Raw genomic sequence first — 22,910 nt, forward strand, 5'->3', positions numbered from 1 at the left:
CTTCCAGCCTCTGCATCATGCCCTGGAGGACACCTTCCACTGTCCCCCGCAACCCGCTGCAACATACACATTGGACATTGATGAGGACCCGCTCACGTCGCATGGCCCATCTGACTGCACCGCAAGTCATCGTCCCGTGGCTGGGTGCCTGTGCCAGCCACAGTGCATCCGGGGCCCTGTGCTGGTCATGTCTGAGACCCCTTCTTCTGAGACATTGGATGGCCTCTGAAGCGATGGCCTTGGGGTCTTCAACGCCATGTGTCTGTGGCCTTGCGCTGTCCGCAGCCTCCGGCCTCAACTGAGGCCTACCAGGGCTCACACATCAAATCGAGTCCTGACCACCCTAGACATCACATCACCACAGGAGGCACACGCCACCACCGCCAGGACCGACTCCAACTGCAAAATGCCTGTGTCAAAATAGTCATACTGGCAGACTGATGGAGTTGCCTCCACATGTCATGGATGCCATCTTCTGCATGATCCCCTGCTCAGCACTCCAGGTGTGAATGACTCAGTGCACCACAAATCATCGTCCATTACTGTCTTGGTTATGTACTGTGGTGGGTTCACGCAGCAATGTGTAATAAAGATGCAGGATCACGAATTGTAGTAAAATCCTTTAATGAGTCGAAGAGCTGCCCAGCATACAAACAGTTCTCCTCATCACCAGTAACTGTCTCCCCTACTCCAAAAGATATATTCTATAATGACATAAACACGTTCCAATCAGAACATCTAACTTGCATCATACAGCATGGAGAACGAGCAAAAACGCTAAGAATGTAAACATAACACATCCCCCTTTCTCCAAACAATAAATACAAGAGGAAAAATACAAACAGAAAAAAAATATATATACAAACTAAAAACAACTTGAATTAAAACAAAATAATTCTAAAAGTTAACACCATAATATAATATCTAAATGTTATTAGACATTCAATAACATAAGTGTTATTAAACCTAATGTAACTTTTCTACTTATTGGTAACAATGTAATCTTTTAGCCAGGAAGGCACCACCCGCTTCCGCAACGAATGACGAAGAGAATCTGATTCATCATTCGAAGAAGAGGAAGAAGAAGCGGCGAAATCCGAGGTTACCGAAGTACTAATAGAGTCTTGTGAAGACACGCCAGTACATACATTAGAATTCGACATAGTCATATTAGAGCTATTGTCTGGAGTATGAATAGAAGGAACATCCATAGAGACATCGTCATCAAAATCATCAGGCATCCAATTATAATGAGGAAGGTTATTCTTGCACTTTGCAACTCTATTTAAATTCTAAACTCTACCATCACTAACCCTTACTGAATTAAGTAAAATTTGAATTACTTTAATGGGTTCTGAAAATTGAGAAACACCTTTCTGAACCTTGTAAGGTTTCTTGATATGCACCCAGTCACCTACATTTATTACAACTTCTTTAGTACTGTGTTTCATGTCATAGTAAGCTTTGCTTTTATCATGCACCAGTTCCATACGTGTACACACTTCTTCTCTAGACCAAGGTTGTACCTCACTTGAAAATAACCACGTGGGAATAGATTTAGACCTAGGATTTCTCCCTTTCATGAGTATAAAAGGGTAAATTCCTGTAGACTCATTTACAGTAATGCGATAACTCCACACGGTTTTCCCAACTTGAGTAGGCCAATCAAGATTACTGTTCAATGATAATTGAATGATGTTCTTTAAAACTCTATTGAATCTTTCCACCATTCCATTACCACTTGGGTTCTAAAGTGAAGTGGTTTTGTGTGTAATTCCTATTTTTTTAAAATACATTCTAGCTTTTGAAGATAGGAACTGTACACCATTATCTGTGAGTACACATGAAGGAATACCCTCAGCCACAAATGTTTCATCTAAAAATAGTAAAACAGAATCCGTGTCCGCACTTTTAACAATTTTAACCACTGGCCACCTAGAAAATAGGTCAATGAGGACAAGTAGGTAACAATGAGAACCATCCTTTTCACTAATAGGTCCCTGATGTCGATTGCAATACATTCCCAAGGATTTTTAGGAATGAAACCTCTTGTCATCGGAGGACGGAAAGTTTGCAGAGTTTTATCCGAGGAGGAACAAGGAATGCAATTCCTTACTACTCTCTCAATTTGGGAATCAAAGTTTGGCCACCAAAACAATCTTTTAACTAAAGACTTAGTCCTAACAATTCCCGGATGACCCTCATGACATAAATCCACAATTCCTTCTTGTAAACTTTCTGGGGGAATTGTTCTCTCACCCCTCAAGATAGTATTATGAGAAATAGATAATTCAGATCTAATCTACCAATAAGGTCTATGATTTGCATTTAATAACTCTTTTTTCTTGGGCCAGCCATTAATGCTAAAGGAAATGACATCTTGGAGAATATTGTCTTCCAAATATTCCTTGTCCCACTCCTCTCTACTGAATGCAGAAAAACTGAAGTACTGGGTATTTTAGACCCAGCGGTGCAGGGGCACACACCCTATGACTTCTGGGTTCACCCTGTTCCAGACCTACAGAAACACAGAGTCTTCTGGGTGAAGTCAAAGATTCATTTATTGGCTGCAGACCAATGACAGGTATCCTAGAAGTACAACAGCGTGTATGTTCTCAGGAGACTGCTGAAAATCATAGAAACGGACTTCATCTTAAATACGTTTTTCCTTGCCTCAAGCATACATTCCTAGGTTTTATGATACGGCAATATACAAGTGTACATTACAAAGAAAAGGCAGAGTCATGATGACCATCCCACATTCCAGTTCGGCCAGCCCACAATGATTTACACAGTAAGGTTCAGATCCCACATTAGATGTCAATAGACCCCCCAATAAACATGAGCATCTCCTGTTTTGGGAAACAAGTCATAAAGCAGGAACAAGCAGGTGTGGAAGAGATTAGCCGGGGGATTGTATAGAATGAAAGGGTTTTATGACGGGTCAAACCCTGATGCTAATCACAGGTGGACGGAGGAAGGGGAGCTCGTGAGACCGGTTTGACCTGGGGCAGCAGAGCCAGCTGCCCAGGTCACAGAGAAGTCAGAAGGAAAGCCCATGTACTGTGAGGCCCGTATTTACTCCATTATAGCCTATGTGAGGGCAATGACAAGATGGCCACTGCTTCCAAAATGGAACCCGCGTAGTGAAGCAGAATAACGTGTACACAGTGCATTCATAGCTAGAACGATATATAAAGCACTCGTACATGCCGCATTTACCATTTGCGGTTTGCTAATACCAAGATAGACAGGGGTAGGGCCCTGTCCCCTACGCGGTCCCGAATATTAAAGTACGACAGACCCTCCTTTTGCCCTTACATAGGCAATCACTATACTCATCTTAATCCGAGTCTAGGTCAATGTTCACAAAGTCATGGAGATGTTGCTGTAGCATCATCCTATTACTTAGTTCGTCCCTCGATACAGGTTTCCTTATACATAAGGTAGCACAGAAGCCACATATCGTGGGAGCACACTGTATGCACAGACAGAACAGGAAAAGAATGGCTAAGATCATTCCAATGACCATCAGAACTTTCCAACCCCAGGCAGATATCAATTCCCAGAACCACCCCACCAGTGACCAATCTCCCTTATCCACGTGTATGGATTCAGATATTTTATGGAGTTTGGAGATGGCTTGATACACTGTTGGAGCATTATCTGGTATGAAAATGCAGCAACTGGATTGGATGACCTTGCATACCCCACCGCGGTCTGCAAGAATAACGTCTAGAACCATGCGGTTCTGTAAAGTCATAAGGCGATCCGCTTGGAGCTCAGCTGTCAGATTACTAAGGGCACCAGCCGTTACATTGACAGTGGATTCACCACACGAGTCAGCTGTCTCAGGTTCCTACTATTGACCATAGGTCCCCAAAACGGCAGGAAACCCAAGAAGAAGTCTCCCGCTTCCTGACCGGCAGTATCCTCCTTACTAATCACACCTCTCACAACTCTGGTCTTGTGATAATCAGAGGCAGCAGTAAATGTCGGCGGTAGCAAGTTCGCAATATAACATGTGCCCGAGAAATGAGGGGGCAGCCATGTATATGCTCGGTCATTACAGATGAAATATGTGCCCTTGGCAGCCAAAAACGCAGGGGAAAACTGTGACGGGAAGGTGTACGTTTCAGTACAGTCACTTCTTCCCAGTTGAGCTCTAGGATTCTGACCATTACCCTGTAAGCAGAACCGACCCATGTGGGGTACGACCCAGATTGGAGATGAGATTTTTCGCTGTCTTTCACCCAGACTAATACTATACCCCGTCGCGTTCCATCCTACATAAGGTCTCAACTCTTCTTTGGGAATGGATGAGTATGCATCGATATCCCTACTCATATCGGCAACTCCTTTTATCAAAGCCTTATTATTGGTGATAGGTCTGATGGAACGCGGTTGGCGAGGGGAGTATGTATCTAGAGCATAGAGAAACATGGTTTGGAATGCCCATGACGATCCATTGTAACTATACGGCAGCACCAGGTAGGGAATACCCTTGTTAATGGTATGTGGCATTAACCCACATACCCAGCAATTGGTCGTATTCATTACCAGTTGGTGCTGGTGCAAGAGTTGGATAAACGAGTTATTTACGAACTCTGATCGTCTGGTCTGTTCGTGCTCAGGCAAAGGGTGAAAAGAGTGAGAGGAGGCAGTAGAAGGAGATATAGGCTGTTGAGTGGGTGCAATGGGCTTTTGAGCGGAGAAAAACACAAATCCTACAATAAACATTATTATGCTACACAGTGTAAAAAGGCACAAAAAGACAAAACATTTACTTTTTACAATTCTACACATCCTTGCGTTAAAGTTCATTTCCTCAATCGGTCTCTCCATCTTAAAAAACTCCATCCTCTACTCGGGCCGCTCGCGGTGGATGAGTTTCTTCTGCTAAGGAGTACGCCTGTCAGTCCAGGGAAACGCCCTAGACCAACCAGAACCGTTGACCTAGCGTCTTCGGCCTGTACCCCAAAGTCTTGGCACCACGACCCTGCGGCAGAACCCGGATGGTGGTTCGAAAAACAAAAAATCAAGAAAGTCTTTCAGATGGGAGAGCAAAAAATGTTAAAAAAGGAAATAGTGAGGAAACCTTTATTTGTCCATGGGCCTAGGTCTCAAATTATAGCGGAGACGGCCAGGTGCTGTTTGGTCTTGAAACAAAAGTTCAGGCTCAGTGGTGTCCAGTCGATTTGATGGTGGCACAGCTTCTTGCAGAATATTGTCACTCTCTTGGTCTAAAACTGTGCCTCTTATGCGTGCGTCACTGAATGGTACAAAACGAGGTACAGTGTCTGTCTCAGAGTCGGCGATACCCTCCTTGACCCACTGGTCATATGGCAGAGGCAAGGGGACTACTTTACAGTGGGTACCATGGATCCAGTGTTTCTTTCCTTTCACTCGCACTGCTGATCTTGTCGAAAGAAGAACAAGATGAGGGCCGATCCAGCGAGGCTCGTCGTTGCTCTTGCGCTGGAAATTTCGGACTAGCACCCACGTACCAGGGTTGATAGGGTGTCCAGGAGGTTCAGAAGCTTGGGGAAGAGTATCATGTACCTGTTGGTGCAAAACACGCAGTTTAACAGTCAAATCATACAGGTAATCGAGCAGTACTGGATGCTCTATCTCACTTAACTTCATGGGCCTCGGTACACCCCATACATTGGCCGGACGGCCAAAGACAACCTCGTAAGGGCTAAGTCCCACTCGTGAGTGTATGGTCATTCTGGTGGACAGGAGTGCTAGAGGCAGAGCGTCAGGCCATTTAAGACCGGTGCTCGCCTGAATTTTGGCCAGCTTGAGCTTTAAGGCTCCATTGTAGCGTTCTACTAATCCAGCTGATTGGGGGTGATTTGCAGCGTGGAACTTCTGCTTTATCCCTAGCCCTTCACATACATTCTTCATCACTTTACCCACAAACTCACTTCCGTTATCACACCACACCATTCTTGGCATCCCAAACCTAGGGAAAAACTCTTTCACAAGGGCTTTGGCTGTGGATAGGGCAGTGTTATCTTTCAGAGGATAAGCCTCTATCCCTTTTGAGAAAGCACAAACAACCACCAGTACATACTTCAGGTTGTTGCATCTTTCCATGTGAATAAAGTCCAGCTGCAAAACTTCAAATGGACATGATGGGGGTGCAAAGTGACCAGCTGGAGTTGGGGTTCCCCTACCAGGGTTGTACTTCAAGCATACTATGCAATTCTTGACCACATTCTCTGCACACTTGGGAATCCCAGCATTCTGCCATACTGGAGCCAACAATTTGCATATACCTTTCGTACTGATATGTGCCATTCCATGTGCCATAGTAACCACTGGAAGCACATATGCATCAGGCAACAACCATCGCCTATGTTCTGTCAGATCAATCCAACAACCATTCTCATCCAACTTACCCATACTTTCTCTCCACTTGCTTAACTCTTCCTCTGTGGCTTCAGCTTGAAGCGACTTCACACTCTCTATTGTGTTTTCACACATTCCCACATCATTAACCCATCTTGCGGGGCCTGCAACATACATTCTAGTCTTCACATTCTGTGCTGTTTCTCTCGCGGTCTCATCAGCAAACGCATTCCCACGTCCAACATCATCTGTGACTTTCCTGTGCGCACTGCATTTCATGATCGCAACTTGCAACGGTAGGGTCAGTGACTCAAGGAGATCATTCACCAACTTGCCATTCTGAATTTTAGCTGCATGCGACGTCAGGAACCCACGCTCCTTTCACAGTCGCCCAAAATTATGAGCCACGCCAAAGGCGTACTGGCTATCTGTGTATATATTTACTCTCATTCCTTCAGATAACACGCATGCTCTCGTGAGGGTGATTAATTCTGCTGCTTGGGCCGAATTATGTGGCACTCGTGCAGTTTCCACGACCGTGTGCAAAGTCGTGATAGCATATGCAGCAGTCGTGTCACCATTAGGGAGCTTGAAACATGAACCATCTACCCATAAAGTGCCATCACACTCAGTCAGGGGAGTATCTTTTAGATCTACTCTCCCTTTCGTCTCTTCTTCTGTTCTGAACAGACAGTCATGTTGCTCAATCTCATCTGAGTCTGCTGGAATTGGCAACAACGTAGCTGGATTCAGCGTATTGCATCTCTTTATGTGTATGTGATTTGCTAACAGTGTAAGTTCATAACCTGATAATCGCGCACTAGTCAAGTGTTGTGTCTTGGTTCTATTTAATAATGTATCTACAGCGTGTGGAACCATAACAATCAATGTATTATCCATTACCAAACCAGCAGATTGTCGGATAGACATCGTTGCAGCAGCTGTCGCTCTCAGACAGCTTGGCAATGCCCTCGCTACAGGGTCCAAGGTGGATGAAAAATATGCGCATGGGCGCGGTCTGTCGCCAAAAGGCTGTGTTAACACTGACAACGCACAACCATCTTTCTCGTGAACATACAATGTAAAAGGCTTACTGTAGTCGGGGGTACCCAACACAGGTGCTGAACATAATGCATTACGCAATTCCACAAAACTTTTCTGGCACTCTTCAGACCATGGGATAGGATTCGGTGTGTCTTTGCATGTTAAGGCTACTAAAGGTTTTGCCAACAAAGAAAAACTAGGGATCCAATGCCTACAGTATGAAGTGATGCCCAAGAAAGCACGCACTTCTCTCTTTTTTCTTGGCACACTCAACTGTGCAATGGCTTGAATTCTTTCTGGGGTCAGTTTCCTTCCCTCCTTCGATAAGAGATGACCTAAGTAGGTCAATTCTTGTCGACAATATTGCAGCTTAGAGAGGGACACTTTGTGATGGAAAGCGGATAAATGGCGCAACAGTGACAATATGGCTTCTTTACAAATCTTTTCAGTATCCGCAGCGATCAGTAAATCATCCACGTACTGAATCAGGATAGCGCCACTAGGTAAAACAAGTGCATCAAGCTGCGCCTTCAAAGCCTGACTATATATGGATGGACTCTCACAGTAGCCCTGGGGAGCGCGTTTGAAGCGGAAGCTTCGGCCTCCCAGACTAAAACCAAAAATGTCCCTGCTCTCTTCTGCAATTGGATACTAAAGAAAGCATTCTTTAAATCAATCACTGAAAACCATGCAGCAGAGGCTGGAATCATTGTTAACAAGGCAGTTATATCAGGGACAACCGGAAACTGTGGCACAACAATCTTATTAACCTCTCTAAGATCGATCACAAATCTGTAAACAGGTGGCTGTGAAGGATCCGTTCGTTTTAAGACAGGTAAAATCGGGCTATTGCAAACGTTGCCTCTTGTCTCTTCAATCACACCCTTATTAATCAAGTCGCTGACAATGTCTAACAATGCTTTCTGTCCTTCATTAGAGATCTTGTACTGGGGAATACGTGGCAGTCTGACATTAGCCTTTAAAGTCACCACATATGGCGGTATCTCCAAGAGGCCCACATCATTGGGACCAGTAGCCCAAAGGGCATCCGGAAGGGATGACAATTCAGGTGGCATTGTATTTTTAGACAAATACATTGGGGAAATCACTTTCTTGCCTAATGTAAGTTGTACTCCTGAAGGAGAACAATACAGTGTAGCGTGCAATCTTTTCAACAAATCTAATCCCAGTAAATTCTCACCACAACCTGTTGTCAGAATCAGGGGTGCTTTCAGCTCACAAGGTCCAACAGAAAGTGACATGGGACTAGAAATCGGGTTCCTAACTGGGGCGCCAGAAAAACCTACTGAAGCATTTATATCGCCAGACAAAGGTGCGCCAGGGAGTTTTGAATGCATGATTGAACTCTTCGCAGCACCAGTGTCTAGCAGAAAAGGCTCCGTTACATTTGCTGTAGTCACCTCAACATACGGTCCACTCTGATCCACTGGCACTGAAACAACTCCCTCTCTCTGTCTATGGCTGTCCTAGTAGTCATTACTTTCTGCATCACCGTCCTCTGCATAATAATCATTATTGTAATACTGGGCCGTATTACTAGTCGCGTTAGCTTGCTGATCAAAGCTATTGATGGTACTCTGAGGCGGCAGAGGACGCGTGTTCTGGGGAACACTTCCACGCCCTCTGCCTCTAGGAGCTTGCTGACCACCCCTACCTCTTGCGCCATACGCATTACCGTTCCGCTGCATTAATTTAGGGCAACTATATTTAAAATGACCTTCCTCTTTGCAGTATGAACATTGTTTGGGACCTACAGGGATACGTGGTTGGTAATACCCATTCATTTGCTGATTGTTCTGAAACTGTTGGGGTTGGTGATAGACACCTTGGGGTTGCCTATAATTATTCTGACCTCCACGTGGCGGATAGGCCTGCTGTAAAAGGACCTTTGTCTTTAGTTCCTTCGTTTTCTTTTCTGTTCTATCTTTCTCGTCTTTATCTCTATTTTCATAATACTGTGCAGTAGCCAGTATTTGCGCTGAAGAAGAAACAGCCCAAGAACTTTCTGAATCTTTTAACTTTTTACACAGGTCAGGAAGTAAATTCTGCACAAACTTATCCACAAATAACCGTTGGCCACCCTCAGTACTCATATCCTGCCCACTGTGGTCAATAAACGTTTCTTCAAACCTAGTAAAGAAGTCTGACACTGTCTCATCTTTCTTCTGCTTGCATGCAGATAACTTGTCCCAATTTACGCGCATCGCAGGCATTATTGTCTTCATATACGTGATGATTCTACCAGGCAGTTCAGCTACTAAAGGTTCTGGTTTCGCACCACCAGTTTGTCTAGCATCAGCAGCAACAATGTTAGCCCATGTATCCCCTAGTTCTGCATTGTGATCTACATTACGAATTGACCCCCATAGAGGCTGTGGAACAACATTACCAAACAACATGTCTATGTCGGCCAGATTCATAATGCATGACCCTGCCGTCTGTGACAACTCTTTATAATAACCTGCTGGGTTTTTACGGGGATCAGGCAAGGACTGCTTAAGCGCTAACACCTCAGAGCGCTTCCATGGAACATGCACCCAAACACGCTGGAAATGCGCTGCCACAGCGGGGTTACCACCGGCAGCTGCAACCGCTTCCTTCCATACCGGGGGAACTTCTCTCATAGGGTATTGTCGCGCTTTTACCTTTTTCCCTACAAGGACATCTTGTTCAAACAATGACTGTTGGCAATCATCATTCCTGAAGGACAATACAACCGCAACTGCTTTATCTACTTCGCGGTCCACAATTATACCAGTCCCAAAATCAAACCTCACTCTACACAATTCCTGCGGGCTCGGATTTTTACCACTATCCTCCAACTCTTCACAGAGAATTTCGCACATTTTCTCAAACACATATCTCTGTTTCGGGGCATCCCACTGATGGAAAACGTTGACAACTGATTCCACATCATACAGTGAAGGAAAAACAATCCATCTACGCGCCATGTTATCTATTACCTTTTTCTCATCGGGGTTAGGCAATTGGCTACGCAATTGCTTACGTTGTAAACCAGGAGTCGCACCAGATGACTCAAAGAGAGGAGACATTAATGTAGTAACCACATTAGCTAAGCGCTGTCGCGCTGAAGGAGAAGCTGAGGCGAGAACAGGGGGAAAAACAGAGGGAAGAAAAGAGGATGTAGAGACAGGTACTGGAGTGGTGGAAGGAAGAGTGTCAGGGGAGGCAGCTGCTGTATTAGGCAAAGTCGCAGGAAGTGCGGGGGCAGTTGGAAGCACAACTGGCGGCGCTTGAGAGGGCTGCGCTACAGGGATAGGAACCGGCTGCAAAACAACTGGCGGTTGCGGCAAGGCTTGCAGTATATTCACTGGAGGTGGCATATTTACAAGCTGGGGAGGCGCCGTGGCATTTTGAGCATACGGGGGTGGCGAACTCAACAAATGTGACATCAGGGGATCTTTCTCCTTTTCTTCTAACTCATTCTGCTTAGAATGTGGTAAAGCTGGGTAACATTTGTCAATCCCTAACTTGCGCTGCCTATGCAATTGCTCACTCATCTGCTCCTCTTCATTGTCTTTAAATTGTACAGCTGCTTGCATTACTGTCATACCTTTCTCTCTCTTATTCTTTTTCGCTAACTTAATTTCCTTTTGTTTGGCTTCCTTTCGCCATAAGCGGAAAGAGTCAAACATCGCCGGCCGGGCTTTCTTCTTAAACAATTTAATTTCCAAATTATCTAAAATATCGGTATCGAAACTACCATTTTGGGGCCATTTTAAAACACCATCTTTCCTGGTGTAGTGGATCCATACTTCGTTATATGCAATGGGGCCTACGCCATGTTTTACATAAAGCTCATAAGTTGGAGTTCCAACCGGAGGAACCGGACATGATTCCTCTAGCTGGAAATCTTTTCCACAACCCAAACAGAATAATCTACCAAATGGTCCAGAACCAGGCATCTTTGCTCACTAGTCTAGATCCAAACGTCAAAGGATTATCGAATACGATATTCTCGTGAATACACGAGTCCTCTGGTTTTGGCGTTTGCAAACTCCAAAGTACCAAATTACCAAATCAAACGATCCCGAAGGATACCAAAAACAAATAGGAGACGCTCCACTTATACTTAACTGAATATTGCTGATCGATGGCGTCACCAGAAGACTCTCTCGATTGTTTCGCTCTCTCAAAACTCGTCAAGGGTCCAAAACAGGTCGATTAATCAGGGCAGCAGTCCTTCGTAGCCGTCGGGACGCGGAGAACCTCGCAGAAAAGACTTTCGGACCACGTCGACATGCAGGGGTCGATGAAGTGGCGGCCTTCCTCCGGAATTTCCACACGAAGCTCCTCACGAACCTCTGGCTTGGACTGGTACCGCTGAAATCGTCCCGAGTTGGGCGCCAAACTGAAGTACTGGGTATTTTAGACCCAGCGGTGCAGGGGCACACACCCTATGACTTCTGGGTTCACCCTGTTCCAGACCTACAGAAACACAGAGTCTTCTGGGTGAAGTCAAAGATTCATTTATTGGCTGCAGACCAATGACAGGTATCCTAGAAGTACAACAGCGTGTATGTTCTCAGGAGACTGCTGAAAATCATAGAAACGGACTTCATCTTAAATACGTTTTTCCTTGCCTCAAGCATACATTCCTAGGTTTTATGATACGGCAATATACAAGTGTACATTACAAAGAAAAGGCAGAGTCATGATGACCATCCCACATTCCAGTTCGGCCAGCCCACAATGATTTACACAGTAAGGTTCAGATCCCACATTAGATGTCAATAGACCCCCCAATAAACATGAGCATCTCCTGTTTTGGGAAACAAGTCATAAAGCAGGAACAAGCAGGTGTGGAAGAGATTAGCCGGGGGATTGTATAGAATGAAAGGGTTTTATGACGGGTCAAACCCTGATGCTAATCACAGGTGGACGGAGGAAGGGGAGCTCGTGAGACCGGTTTGACCTGGGGCAGCAGAGCCAGCTGCCCAGGTCACAGAGAAGTCAGAAGGAAAGCCCATGTACTGTGAGGCCCGTATTTACTCCATTATAGCCTATGTGAGGGCAATGACAAGATGGCCACTGCTTCCAAAATGGAACCCGCGTAGTGAAGCAGAATAACGTGTACACAGTGCATTCATAGCTAGAACGATATATAAAGCACTCGTACATGCCGCATTTACCATTTGCGGTTTGCTAATACCAAGATAGACAGGGGTAGGGCCCTGTCCCCTACGCGGTCCCGAATATTAAAGTACGACAAAACCCTGATCTTGTACAAGAGCAATTTGTAATTCATACCATTCATTGTTTTCACATTGTTCCAACATCAAAGGCATTCTTGATAAGAAATCTGCCACCACATTATTTTTACCAGGGACATAAATAACTTTATACAAAAAATTCTGCATCCTCATTGAGATCCTAGCTAATCTTGCTGAAGCTGTAATTTCACCTTCTGTAGTTAAAATCTTAACCAATGGCTTGTGGTCACAACGAAGAATGCACAGTTTCCCCCAAATAAAAGATTTGAAATGCTCTAACGCCCATGCACAAGCTAAAGCTTCTCTTTCAATTATTGGGTACTTTTCCTCACAAGGAGACAAGGACCTGGATGCATAAGCTATAATGTTCTCTCTGCCTTGGCCATTAACTTGTGACAAAACTGCACTAAGACCTTTATTGCTGGCATCCATGGTAACTATACTATTTAAAGAAGGATCAAAACTATGAAGAGCAGTTGCTTTTGCAATAGCTTCCTTAATGACTTTAAAATCTGTGTCGCAATCTTGTGACCACACAAAATGCAATTTTTTTTTAGAAGTTGACGAATATTGTATGTTTTGGTGGCAACATGTGGCACGTATTTTGAACAAAACTCTGCCATGCCTAAAAAGGATCTAACATCATCCTTATTTGAAGGTATAGGGGCTTCAAAAATAGCAGAAGCCAACGAAGGTTTCGGTTTCACACCCTGCTCATCAATAACATGACCCAAATAGGTTACACTCTTTTGTGCAAATTTGCATTTAGAATGCTCAACAGTAAGGCCATTACCCTGCAAAATACTTAGAACTTTTTTAAGTCTAGACATATGTTCTTCCTCATCACCGCCAAAAACAAGTATGTCATCTTGAAAAAACATCACACCTTGCTCCTCTTTGAAAAGATGGAACATCAACCGCTGAAAAACAGCAGCGGCTGAGGCTAACCCGAAGGGCATGCGTTTATATTAGAAACACCCAAAAGGAGTGATAAAGGATGTGAATTTCATTGATTCAGGCGACAATGAGATCTGATGATACGCAGATGACAGATCTATGGTGGAAAACCATTTGGCATTGTTTTAATTTGAGGCCATCTCATTAATTTTTGGTAATGGAAACTTATCCACAACAAAATTGTTGTTCAGGTACCTTAAATCTACACAGAGCCGAATTTTTCCATTACTGCGTCTTGCTACGACGATCGGGGAAACCCAATCAGAGGCATCAATAGGTTCAATAATGTTATTAGACACCAATTTATCCAACTCCTTACTAACTTCATCCCTTACCAAAATGGGAATATTCCTGCATTTGTTTACTTTGGGAGACGCATCTTGTTTAAGAAAAATTTTGTGTTCAAACCTTTTAAGGTTACCTAGAACACTACTAAAAACTTTTGGAAATTCTTTTACAATTTCCTTACTAACTACCTTACAGTCATCAACCACCAACACTTGTTCTTTACTGTTGGGGTCTAAAATAATATGTAACTGTTTTTGGTCAAACCAGCCAAGAACTGGTGGTCCTTTTTTTGCAATATACAACTTCGCTCTGCACTCTCTTCCTTTGAACTTGAACACAAACCAACGACAACCAAGAAGATCAATGGTTTCTCCACCATAGCCTTCAGGGTGAATGTCAGGTTCTAATAATTGTGCACCCACCTTTTGTATAAAGGAAGATTTCCACATTTCTTCATTTATGATTGTGTAAGGTGAGCCTGAATCTGCGTAAATTGTGATATCTACCCCACCAATGTCCCTTAAACAGATTGGTTTGTTAACCATTGCTCCCTCATCAATCTTTAGTACTAATTTATCATGTAAATTCATAACTAAACCACTATCATCTCCCATTTCCTCATTCTCATTTGTACAATGAATGTTTTCCTCCATGTTATTTACAAACCTAACGCTATTTTTACGTCTTCTACAAGCTTTGGCAAAATGACCCTTTAGTCCACAATTAGTACATTTGAATTTAGGTGCAGGACAAGTTTTGTTATCCGCTAAATGTTCCAAACTGTTGCATCTGTAGCATTTTGGTTTAGATCCTGTAGAAGGTGTGTACCTAGTAAAAGCAGGTTTAAAATTCGAATTATCTTTAGAGTTAAAAATACTTTATTTTTCTCATTCACATTGACTTTACTCACAACTTCAGGGGTACTATTATCTTGCTTGAGTACATTAGCACATCTGCCAGAAATTTCTGCTTTACGCACAATAGCGAGAATATCATCCAGAGGTGCATCACCATTTATCCAAAGTCTATCCTGTATAGCTGGGTTAAAGGCATGCATTACTATCTGGTCTCTAATTAAATCATCTTGCAACACACCAAATTTGCAGTCTAAAACCAATTTCCTAAGGTCTGCCACGTAATGATCAACACTTTCGTCCTTACTTTGTTTCCTAGAAAAGAATTTATATCTTGTAACGCCAATACAGACTTTAGGCGCAAAATAAGTATCCAAATGAAGCAAAGTCAAGGCATAAACATTAGGGGTGGGCGGAATTTGCGAAATTAACTTTCGCAAATTATCGCGAAAATGTTTAAAATTATCGCAAACAAGCAGAAATATCGCGAAGATGCGGAAGTTTTTTTTCCGGCATGTTCGCGAGATTTTCTGCATGGTTGCGGGTCGCCAACTTACCCATGTGGTTGCTTGCGGACGTGGCCATCTTGTTTTGAGTTGTCTCGCGGTGCATGATCGCGAGAAGAAAGACGAGATCGGGCGACGCATGACGTCACTGCGGGCGCGAACTGTCGCGAGACAGCGCAAATGGCTAAAAACAATACAACATCTCATGGAGAACGCGACCGGATCAAGAAAACTTGTCGGCGAACGCAGGGATTCAGGTAAGGCGATCGCGCGCGCGCGAGAATGTATTATTTTACAGCGCGAGCAAGAAACAAATTATCGCCAAGCTGCGGAAACCGGAATTTTTGACATTTTCGCGCTCTCCGCGGAACGCGAAAATGTCAAATTATCGCAATTTCCGCGAACGGAAGGACATTTTCACCCAGGCCTAATAAACATTTAAGTCACCTGGAAAACAAGGTTTGGACATGCCTTCATACGCTTTTAACCCAGCTGGACCCCAGGCATGTAAAAGTAATCTCTTCTTTTGTGCATGAGACATTTTTCCATCTTCATCCAATGCATCAATATAGTTACAAAAATAAGGTTTCCATTCCAACCATTTCAAAGGAGGTTCCGTACCAGAAATCCAAAATGCTTGTGGAGGAGTAATATTATAATTAGGTTGACTCATAATATTAACTTATTTGTTGCTTTGACTGAGATTGTTCAAATACATTTCTTTCTCTTTTTTTTATTTTGAGAAAATTGAAATTGAATACTGTACTTATGAAACGTATTCTTCTTTAAAGCAAATATTAATTTAAAAGTACATACGCTGTTTGTGCTGGGAGTACTCACAAAACGAATAACTTATGTTTGAGATAGAGGACTCTTAACTGGATCCGACGCGCTGTTGAACTAGAGAATAAAAGTATTGATAGCGCTAAGACATTCAGTGAAATCGTAGCGTTGACTTCAGAAAGACTGCAATAACCCCACACAAATATGGTGCTGCGTTGATTACGTTGGTAGGCTTGCGCGTAATATCCCTGTTGTGCTTTAGACGAACGGTATCCCAGCAACGCGTACGCAGGGTCACGTGCACGTACGTTGCTATAGCGCTCTAAGTTGAAGCAAGCAGCGGGTTTGATGATCGCGCTCGAGACAAAGCTCCGCTCTACGTAGAAGCAGGCAGCAGGGGTTAATGCTCGCGCTCGAGGCAAGGCAGTAGGATTCCTTTGAATATCCGAGATCAGTTAAGATTTCTGTACTCACAAAGATTCAGCTCGCGTGTCCACTCCGGTGTTTTCTGATGCTCCCAATCGGCATTAGTCAGACGTAAAATCCCCCTCAGATCACGGCTTTAGCGAATCTTCTTAAATTTTAATTTCAAGGTTGATGTGGGTTCATCCACTCTTCGACATCCCGTCGCCAGTGTAATAAAGATGCAGGATCACAAATTGTAGTAAAATCCTTTAATGAGTCGAAGAGCTGCCCAGCATACAAACAGTTCTCCTCATCACCAGTAACTGTCTCCCCTACTCCAAAAGATACATTCTATAATGACATAAACACGTTCCAATCAGAACATCTAACTTGCATAATACAGAATGGAGAACGAGCAAAAACGCTAAGAATGTAAACACAACACAATGTTACCTCAGGTGGTCTGGGAGACCTGGGATGAAGATGAGGAAGATGATGCAGGTGCGACACCCCCCCACTGCAGCTGCATCATGTAGGTCCCGAAGGGACAGAATCCTAGACATTCTCTTCACATGATCGTGCTCAGCTCTGGTGCCCCAGACTCAGCGCACTTCTGTTTGCTCATTGTGTGCCCTCTGGACTTGCTCAGGCTACCTCCATGATGCTCCACAGTTGTCCCTGTAATGCTGGTTTTCTGTTTCCGTATTCATTGTGTTAACTGTTGTATTTGTTGCCAGCACCAAAAACTCCCTGAGGGCTGGCTTGCACCCACCCCACACACATCCAGCACAGGCGTCACTTTACATGTGGCCCTGCCAATAAAGGGGCCGGGCGCACGTGCCCATAGCCAGTTCAACATAATATCTGCATGTGTCCCTGTGGTCTTGTTGTATGCATGAGGGCCCTGGGCCCTACGACATTAAATTGTGCTGTGTTCAGCGGACGCAGACATGTCACCGCAGGCAGTAGGTTAGAGCTTGGACATGTAGCTTTGTCGTCACCCACTCAATTCGTAAGGGAAGTAAACTGTGCCATCGTACGCAGAGCCAACGTGGGTGTGTGACTGATATGTGCATGCCCCTGGGCGTGGTTCTGTACTGGGAATGTGCATCTGCATGTATCTCTATGGCAGTGTGGGTCTCCTTTGTGAGGTGTAGGTGGTACATGAAGGGTAATGGACACCCACGCATGTGTTCTGCTACGCCTTCCATGGGTTTGGGCCACACCCGCACCTGTTGGGCCACCTCCTTTTGGCATTCCAACACCTGGCATTGGTGTGCCATGTGTGGGTCGGTGAAGTGTTGTGTGCAAGCCGTGATTGCGGGTGCTTCATGCTGTGTGGTCTGTTGCAGGGGCTGGGTTCTCCTCTAAGTGGCTTGTCTGCCCTTATCCTGGTGGTGGGTTGCGTGGGATGTCCATGGGCTGTTGTAGGTGGTCGTCTCCGGCATCACTGATGGGTTGTCTGGTGTGACCAGCTGGAGGTGTTGTTTGTCCCTCTGCAATGTGAAGGGGAGATGCATGTTGACATTGTGTTGACATTTATGTTGGCACATTGTTCTTGTGGACATGCAGGCTGTTTGGGCGGTGCTGGCAATTTGAGTTGGGACAGTGAACATTTGGACTACATGACTGTTGTGCGGTTGTATCAGTACATATGCATCTCACAGTTCCCTGCTCTGTCCAATGTGATTGGCCTGTTTCTGCGCATGGGCGGACTCAGTTGTGTCCCTTGTTCTGCAGTGTCGGTGTTGCACTTTGTGCCACATTGTCATGGGATGAGCTGTGATTGCTATGTGTGTGTGCTGCCGTGTGCCACGGGGATGGGGGACATGTCCCTGGGTATTTGTGGTTGTGCAGTGTGCTACACATTGTTGCGCCTGTGTGCTATTGTGCCCATCTCCCCCTGTCCCCCCAGTCCCTTTTAGATCCTCACCCTGTTGTTGTTGTGTCAGGTCCTATTGAGCTGTGTCCGGACTCCCAACTCCTTGCACCGTCTCCACACTGATGACTGCCTTCCATTTCCTCCAGCTCCTCCTGTGGCGCAGGACTCTCACCTCCTGTCGCCGTTGCTGCCTTCCTGTTGGCAGGGGGTTTGTGCCTGGTTTAGCTTTCCATTGACCTCTTCGACACTCCTTCTGCATTCAAGATAGTATGATTGCGGGTCAGTTGCTGGTAGTGTTCTGTCACCTCCGTGACGCTGGTCTTGTTTTCCTGCAGTCTGCACCCCGTCTTTCTCGCTCTCTTCTCCTTGGCCTTCCCCGACCCCGTTGTTCCTTGCTGGTGGTCTGTGGGGCTTGTGGGGTTCGCATTGGCCTCTGCGCTGGGTCAGGGTGCATCCATGTTGCTACGCACTTTGGATTCTTTCTGGTGTGTTGTTTTGTTGCTTTTATAGTGCATTTTCCCACCAGACGCGTGGGATTTGCTGGCCTTCCACTGGATTTCGCGGCTTTTTGTATAGCGATTGGCCTCATCGCAGCTTTTTTGGCATTCGTGTTTCGCATTCTTGCGGCGTGGCATTGATTTGTGTGCGGCCATTTGACGCGTTATCTGGTGACTATCGCATGCTACCGCCGCATTGTGAATACTTGGTTGGCACGGCGTAATTTTCCTGCAGTAGGCTGCAATGTTGAGAGTTGCGTTAAGCTACTCTTGCGGTAGTTATCACACGTTCTTGTGAATATACCCCAGGATTCTCAGAACTGCATTAACCACCAGAGTTAGCTTACTGTTATTATTATCCCCTCAAAATTGCTGGGTAAACAATGATCCCTGCAGCAGGTGTCTTAACTTTGTAAGATATTTTAAAATGCAGCCTCTTTGTGACCTATTAAGCAATCTAGAACAGATTTACAGTCACTTTTGTCCGTGTTGCCAATTTTTTTTTTAAATAAATGCATAAGTTCAGACAGTGCTTTTTTAAGGTCCACCCCCTGACTCACCCCGCCCTTTCCTCTGTCACACCCAGGTCAAAACTTTTTTCTCTTCCTTTTAAAGCCAAGATTTGAGATATAAAATGACTTGCAAATCTTACTAATCGAATAGAGGATAAATGATATTCCAATACCTGGTCTTCCAATCGAAAGACACCAATTTAAGATAGTTATTGGTGTATTATCCCCGAAAAAATTCTCATATGAAGTCTGCTACAACATATGACAAATAAGATTTTTCTCTAGTATTGTGTAGACAAAATAGTACTGTTCGACTGTGCTTCCAAAAGCAAAGCAGTTACCCGTTCTAAGACCTTCCATAAATAAAACACATTGGCATCCAATGCTGCTGTCACTCTCCTCCATCATGTCTCGCCTACTGGTTATCCGGTTCCCAGACGGGTCCAGTCATCGTGCTGTCTTGACCCGGCAGTGCTACCACGCACGTGCCCAGACACTGTTCCACTCCTATGAGGAAGAATTCAACTGTGGCAAATTGCTTCCTTAAAAAAACAAACACGAACAAGTCAGCAAAAATGCGAGCCAAAAATATTGTACGAGATCCTAAAACCAGGGAATGTGGTATGAATTGTGGTCCAGCCCTCGTGAAGCCGTGCCAGAAGTGATGTGTTTAGCAGGTCACCACTTTCACAGGGTCAGCAAACATAACACACACTCTGCTTCTACTGACAGCACTGACAACACAGAGGACGGGTCAACACACACAAAGCACTCACATGAGCGAAACAGGCTTCCAGGATCCATTATCACAGAAAAAGCACCTGAACAAAACAGACCACACTGTGTGACAACAAAGGCCCTAGAAAAACAAATAGCTTCAAGAATCAAGTGCCCTAGCATTATTTAAGGGACCGTTTCTCTATATAAAACCCAGGGCCTGATTGGCAAAGGTAAATTACACTTTTGAGTAAGTTTACTATTTTTTTTCTTTGGCCACCCTGGTGCTTTCTCTATTTAGGACAAGATGACCTATTTAGGACATGTATCCCGGACCGCCATCCAAGACAGGGTGGTCCCAGTGGGAAAAAGTGCATTTTTCTGATTAGGTAAATTTGTTTTTAAAAACACATTTCTGCTCTGGGAGTTTGTTTTTAGAAAACAAAACGTTTGTGAATGGGGTCATTAAACATAGGGCCTGTTCCACAACGGATTAGTCCATGCCAGGCAAGAGGTGATCTCTAAATCTGGTGGGCAGCTCTCACCAGTGGGGCAGAAGCCAAAGCCTCTGCTGCCCTGTTGGGATGGCAGGATGCTGTCTCATAGTGCGATGATTCTGCATGGTATGTCATGCACATGACATTATTTTAATATAAAAGCTTAATAATGATGTGAAGAGTGCACTCGTTTTGGGCTGTAGAGACAGATTTCTTTTACAGTTGAATACTGAGTTAAAATAAGGCTGCACCTCTGAACTTGGAGGGGAAAGGCTTTCAAGGGTATAGGTTGGCAGTGGGGGGGGGGGGTGGATAAAAGTTTAAATGCAGACTTGCCAACTCACAGAGTGTCACAGTGAGTCACACAATATCGGCTCTCTTCACACAGTCACCGATGGAGGCGCTGATTTGACACCGTGGCAGAGAAAACTAGCTGAAGAGTGATAGAGTGGATTTCCAGCACATCTTTGGAGGATTTTAACAGCTGACATCCATTAAGGGGTGTGAAAACACCCTAGAACATCAGCACCAGCCTCAGTAAGGCTGTTTTTAACAAAGGGGTCTGGTGGGCAAGGTGGCAGAAGTGCCTCTTAAGCTGTGGTTAAATTGCAAAATAAATAAGTGTCAGGGCTCTCGTAAGGAGGCAGCTTGCACCAGCCCATTTCTCCAGTTAGCGCCACCTAAAACAGAACCAACTGCTAACCATGAAAGTGGAGAGGATGTGGTGTGATGTCCAGAGCTGCCGACTTCGGAGCTGGGGAACCAGGTTTGAGTCTCGGCGTCAGCTCAACATCCTGTGATTCTATGCCAAACACTTAATCTCTCCGAACATGAATGTGTCCTTAACTGGTGCTTATAAAAAGCATCGGTGTTGATGAGGAAGTGCCGATGCAGAGCATCCGAAACCACTGGCTCAAATTAAGCACTGCTCTTAGGTAGTTCTTGACACAAGGCTCCCCTCCAAAACCATCTTTCCTCCTCATGCTGTGATATCTTTATTAAGTTGGCAGGACTGTAAACGCCATTTGCGCATTTAGGAAATGCAGCTACATCCTCTTTAATTTCCACTACAAGTTCCTAGCATATTCCTTAGGTCCTCAGTTATAAGATGGGTCTTTTCTGGTTTCGGCTGCACCAATTGCAGTTTATGTTCCACTTACCCCTACAGGAGTGGAGCAATGACCTGAAAACCAAATATTTAGTGGTACAGTAACTGATTGCAGTGGCCTCATTTATTCTTTAACATCTGTATTTTTTGACAACTTGATTAAAATTTGATGAAATCCACTACTGTGGGATGCCACTTTTTGTAATACAATTCTGAGAGTAGTTTGCCATGGATCCTGTGTCATCATCGGTGAGCCGAATACTTTGTAATTTCATTTATGCTACTCCTTTGATTTTAATGAAGTTACCTGAAATGTCCAAGCCACAGAAAAAGAGATGATGGCAAAGTTCATGTAAGTGGTCTGGGTTGCTAACCATGTGCATTTAAATAAACATATTGGCCCACATGCATCAAAGCAAAAACCGGTCGCAAACGGGCAGATTCTCAGAATCTGCCCCTTTGCGACCAGTATTATTGCATTTGGGATGCATCATCCCAAATGCAAAAATCGCAATTAAGGTAATCTCAAGGCGCCACATGCATCAACGAGAAAATTGGTCGCAAACGGGCAGATTAGCAGAATCTGCCCCTTTGCGACCGGTATTTTTGCATTTGGGATGCATCATCCCAAATGCAAAAATCGCAATTTAAGGAATCTCTAAATAGCGATTACTCAAATTGCGATTGCATTTAAGGAATCCCAAATTGAGATTCCTTAAATGCAATGCATTAAAGTTAAAATATTAGCTATTTCGCTAATAGGGGGAGCAAATTACCATGAAGTTGAACTTCATGGTAATTTGCAAAAACTTTGAAAAATGCACTTTTGTGCATTTTTCAAAGTTTCATGTTGCGCACACACATGCCCTTAGAGCATGTGTGTGTGCAACATATGTGCACAGATCAATTTCAGGGGTGCAATAGGGTGTCATTTTGACACCCTTGCACCCTTGAAATTGCATGAGCAATTTGCGAGTACCTACTGGTACTCGCAATTTGCTCATGCAATCTCCAAATCATTCCTATGGGCCTGGAAGCCCATAGGAATGATTGGGACGGCATTCCTTAATTGCGACTCGCAATTTGCAAGTCGCAATTAAGGATTTTGTAGGAATCGCTATTTTTATAGCGATTCCTATATGCATAGGCTTTTGCAATTCCTTAATTGCGATTCCTTAAAAATCGCAATTAAGGAATCGCAAAAGTCTTTGTTGATGCATGTGCCAGTAAATTGTGATTACTTAAATT

This window comes from Triturus cristatus, chromosome 1_2 (genome assembly GCF_964204655.1).
Source record: "Triturus cristatus chromosome 1_2, aTriCri1.1, whole genome shotgun sequence".
Lineage (NCBI taxonomy): Eukaryota > Metazoa > Chordata > Amphibia > Caudata > Salamandridae > Triturus > Triturus cristatus.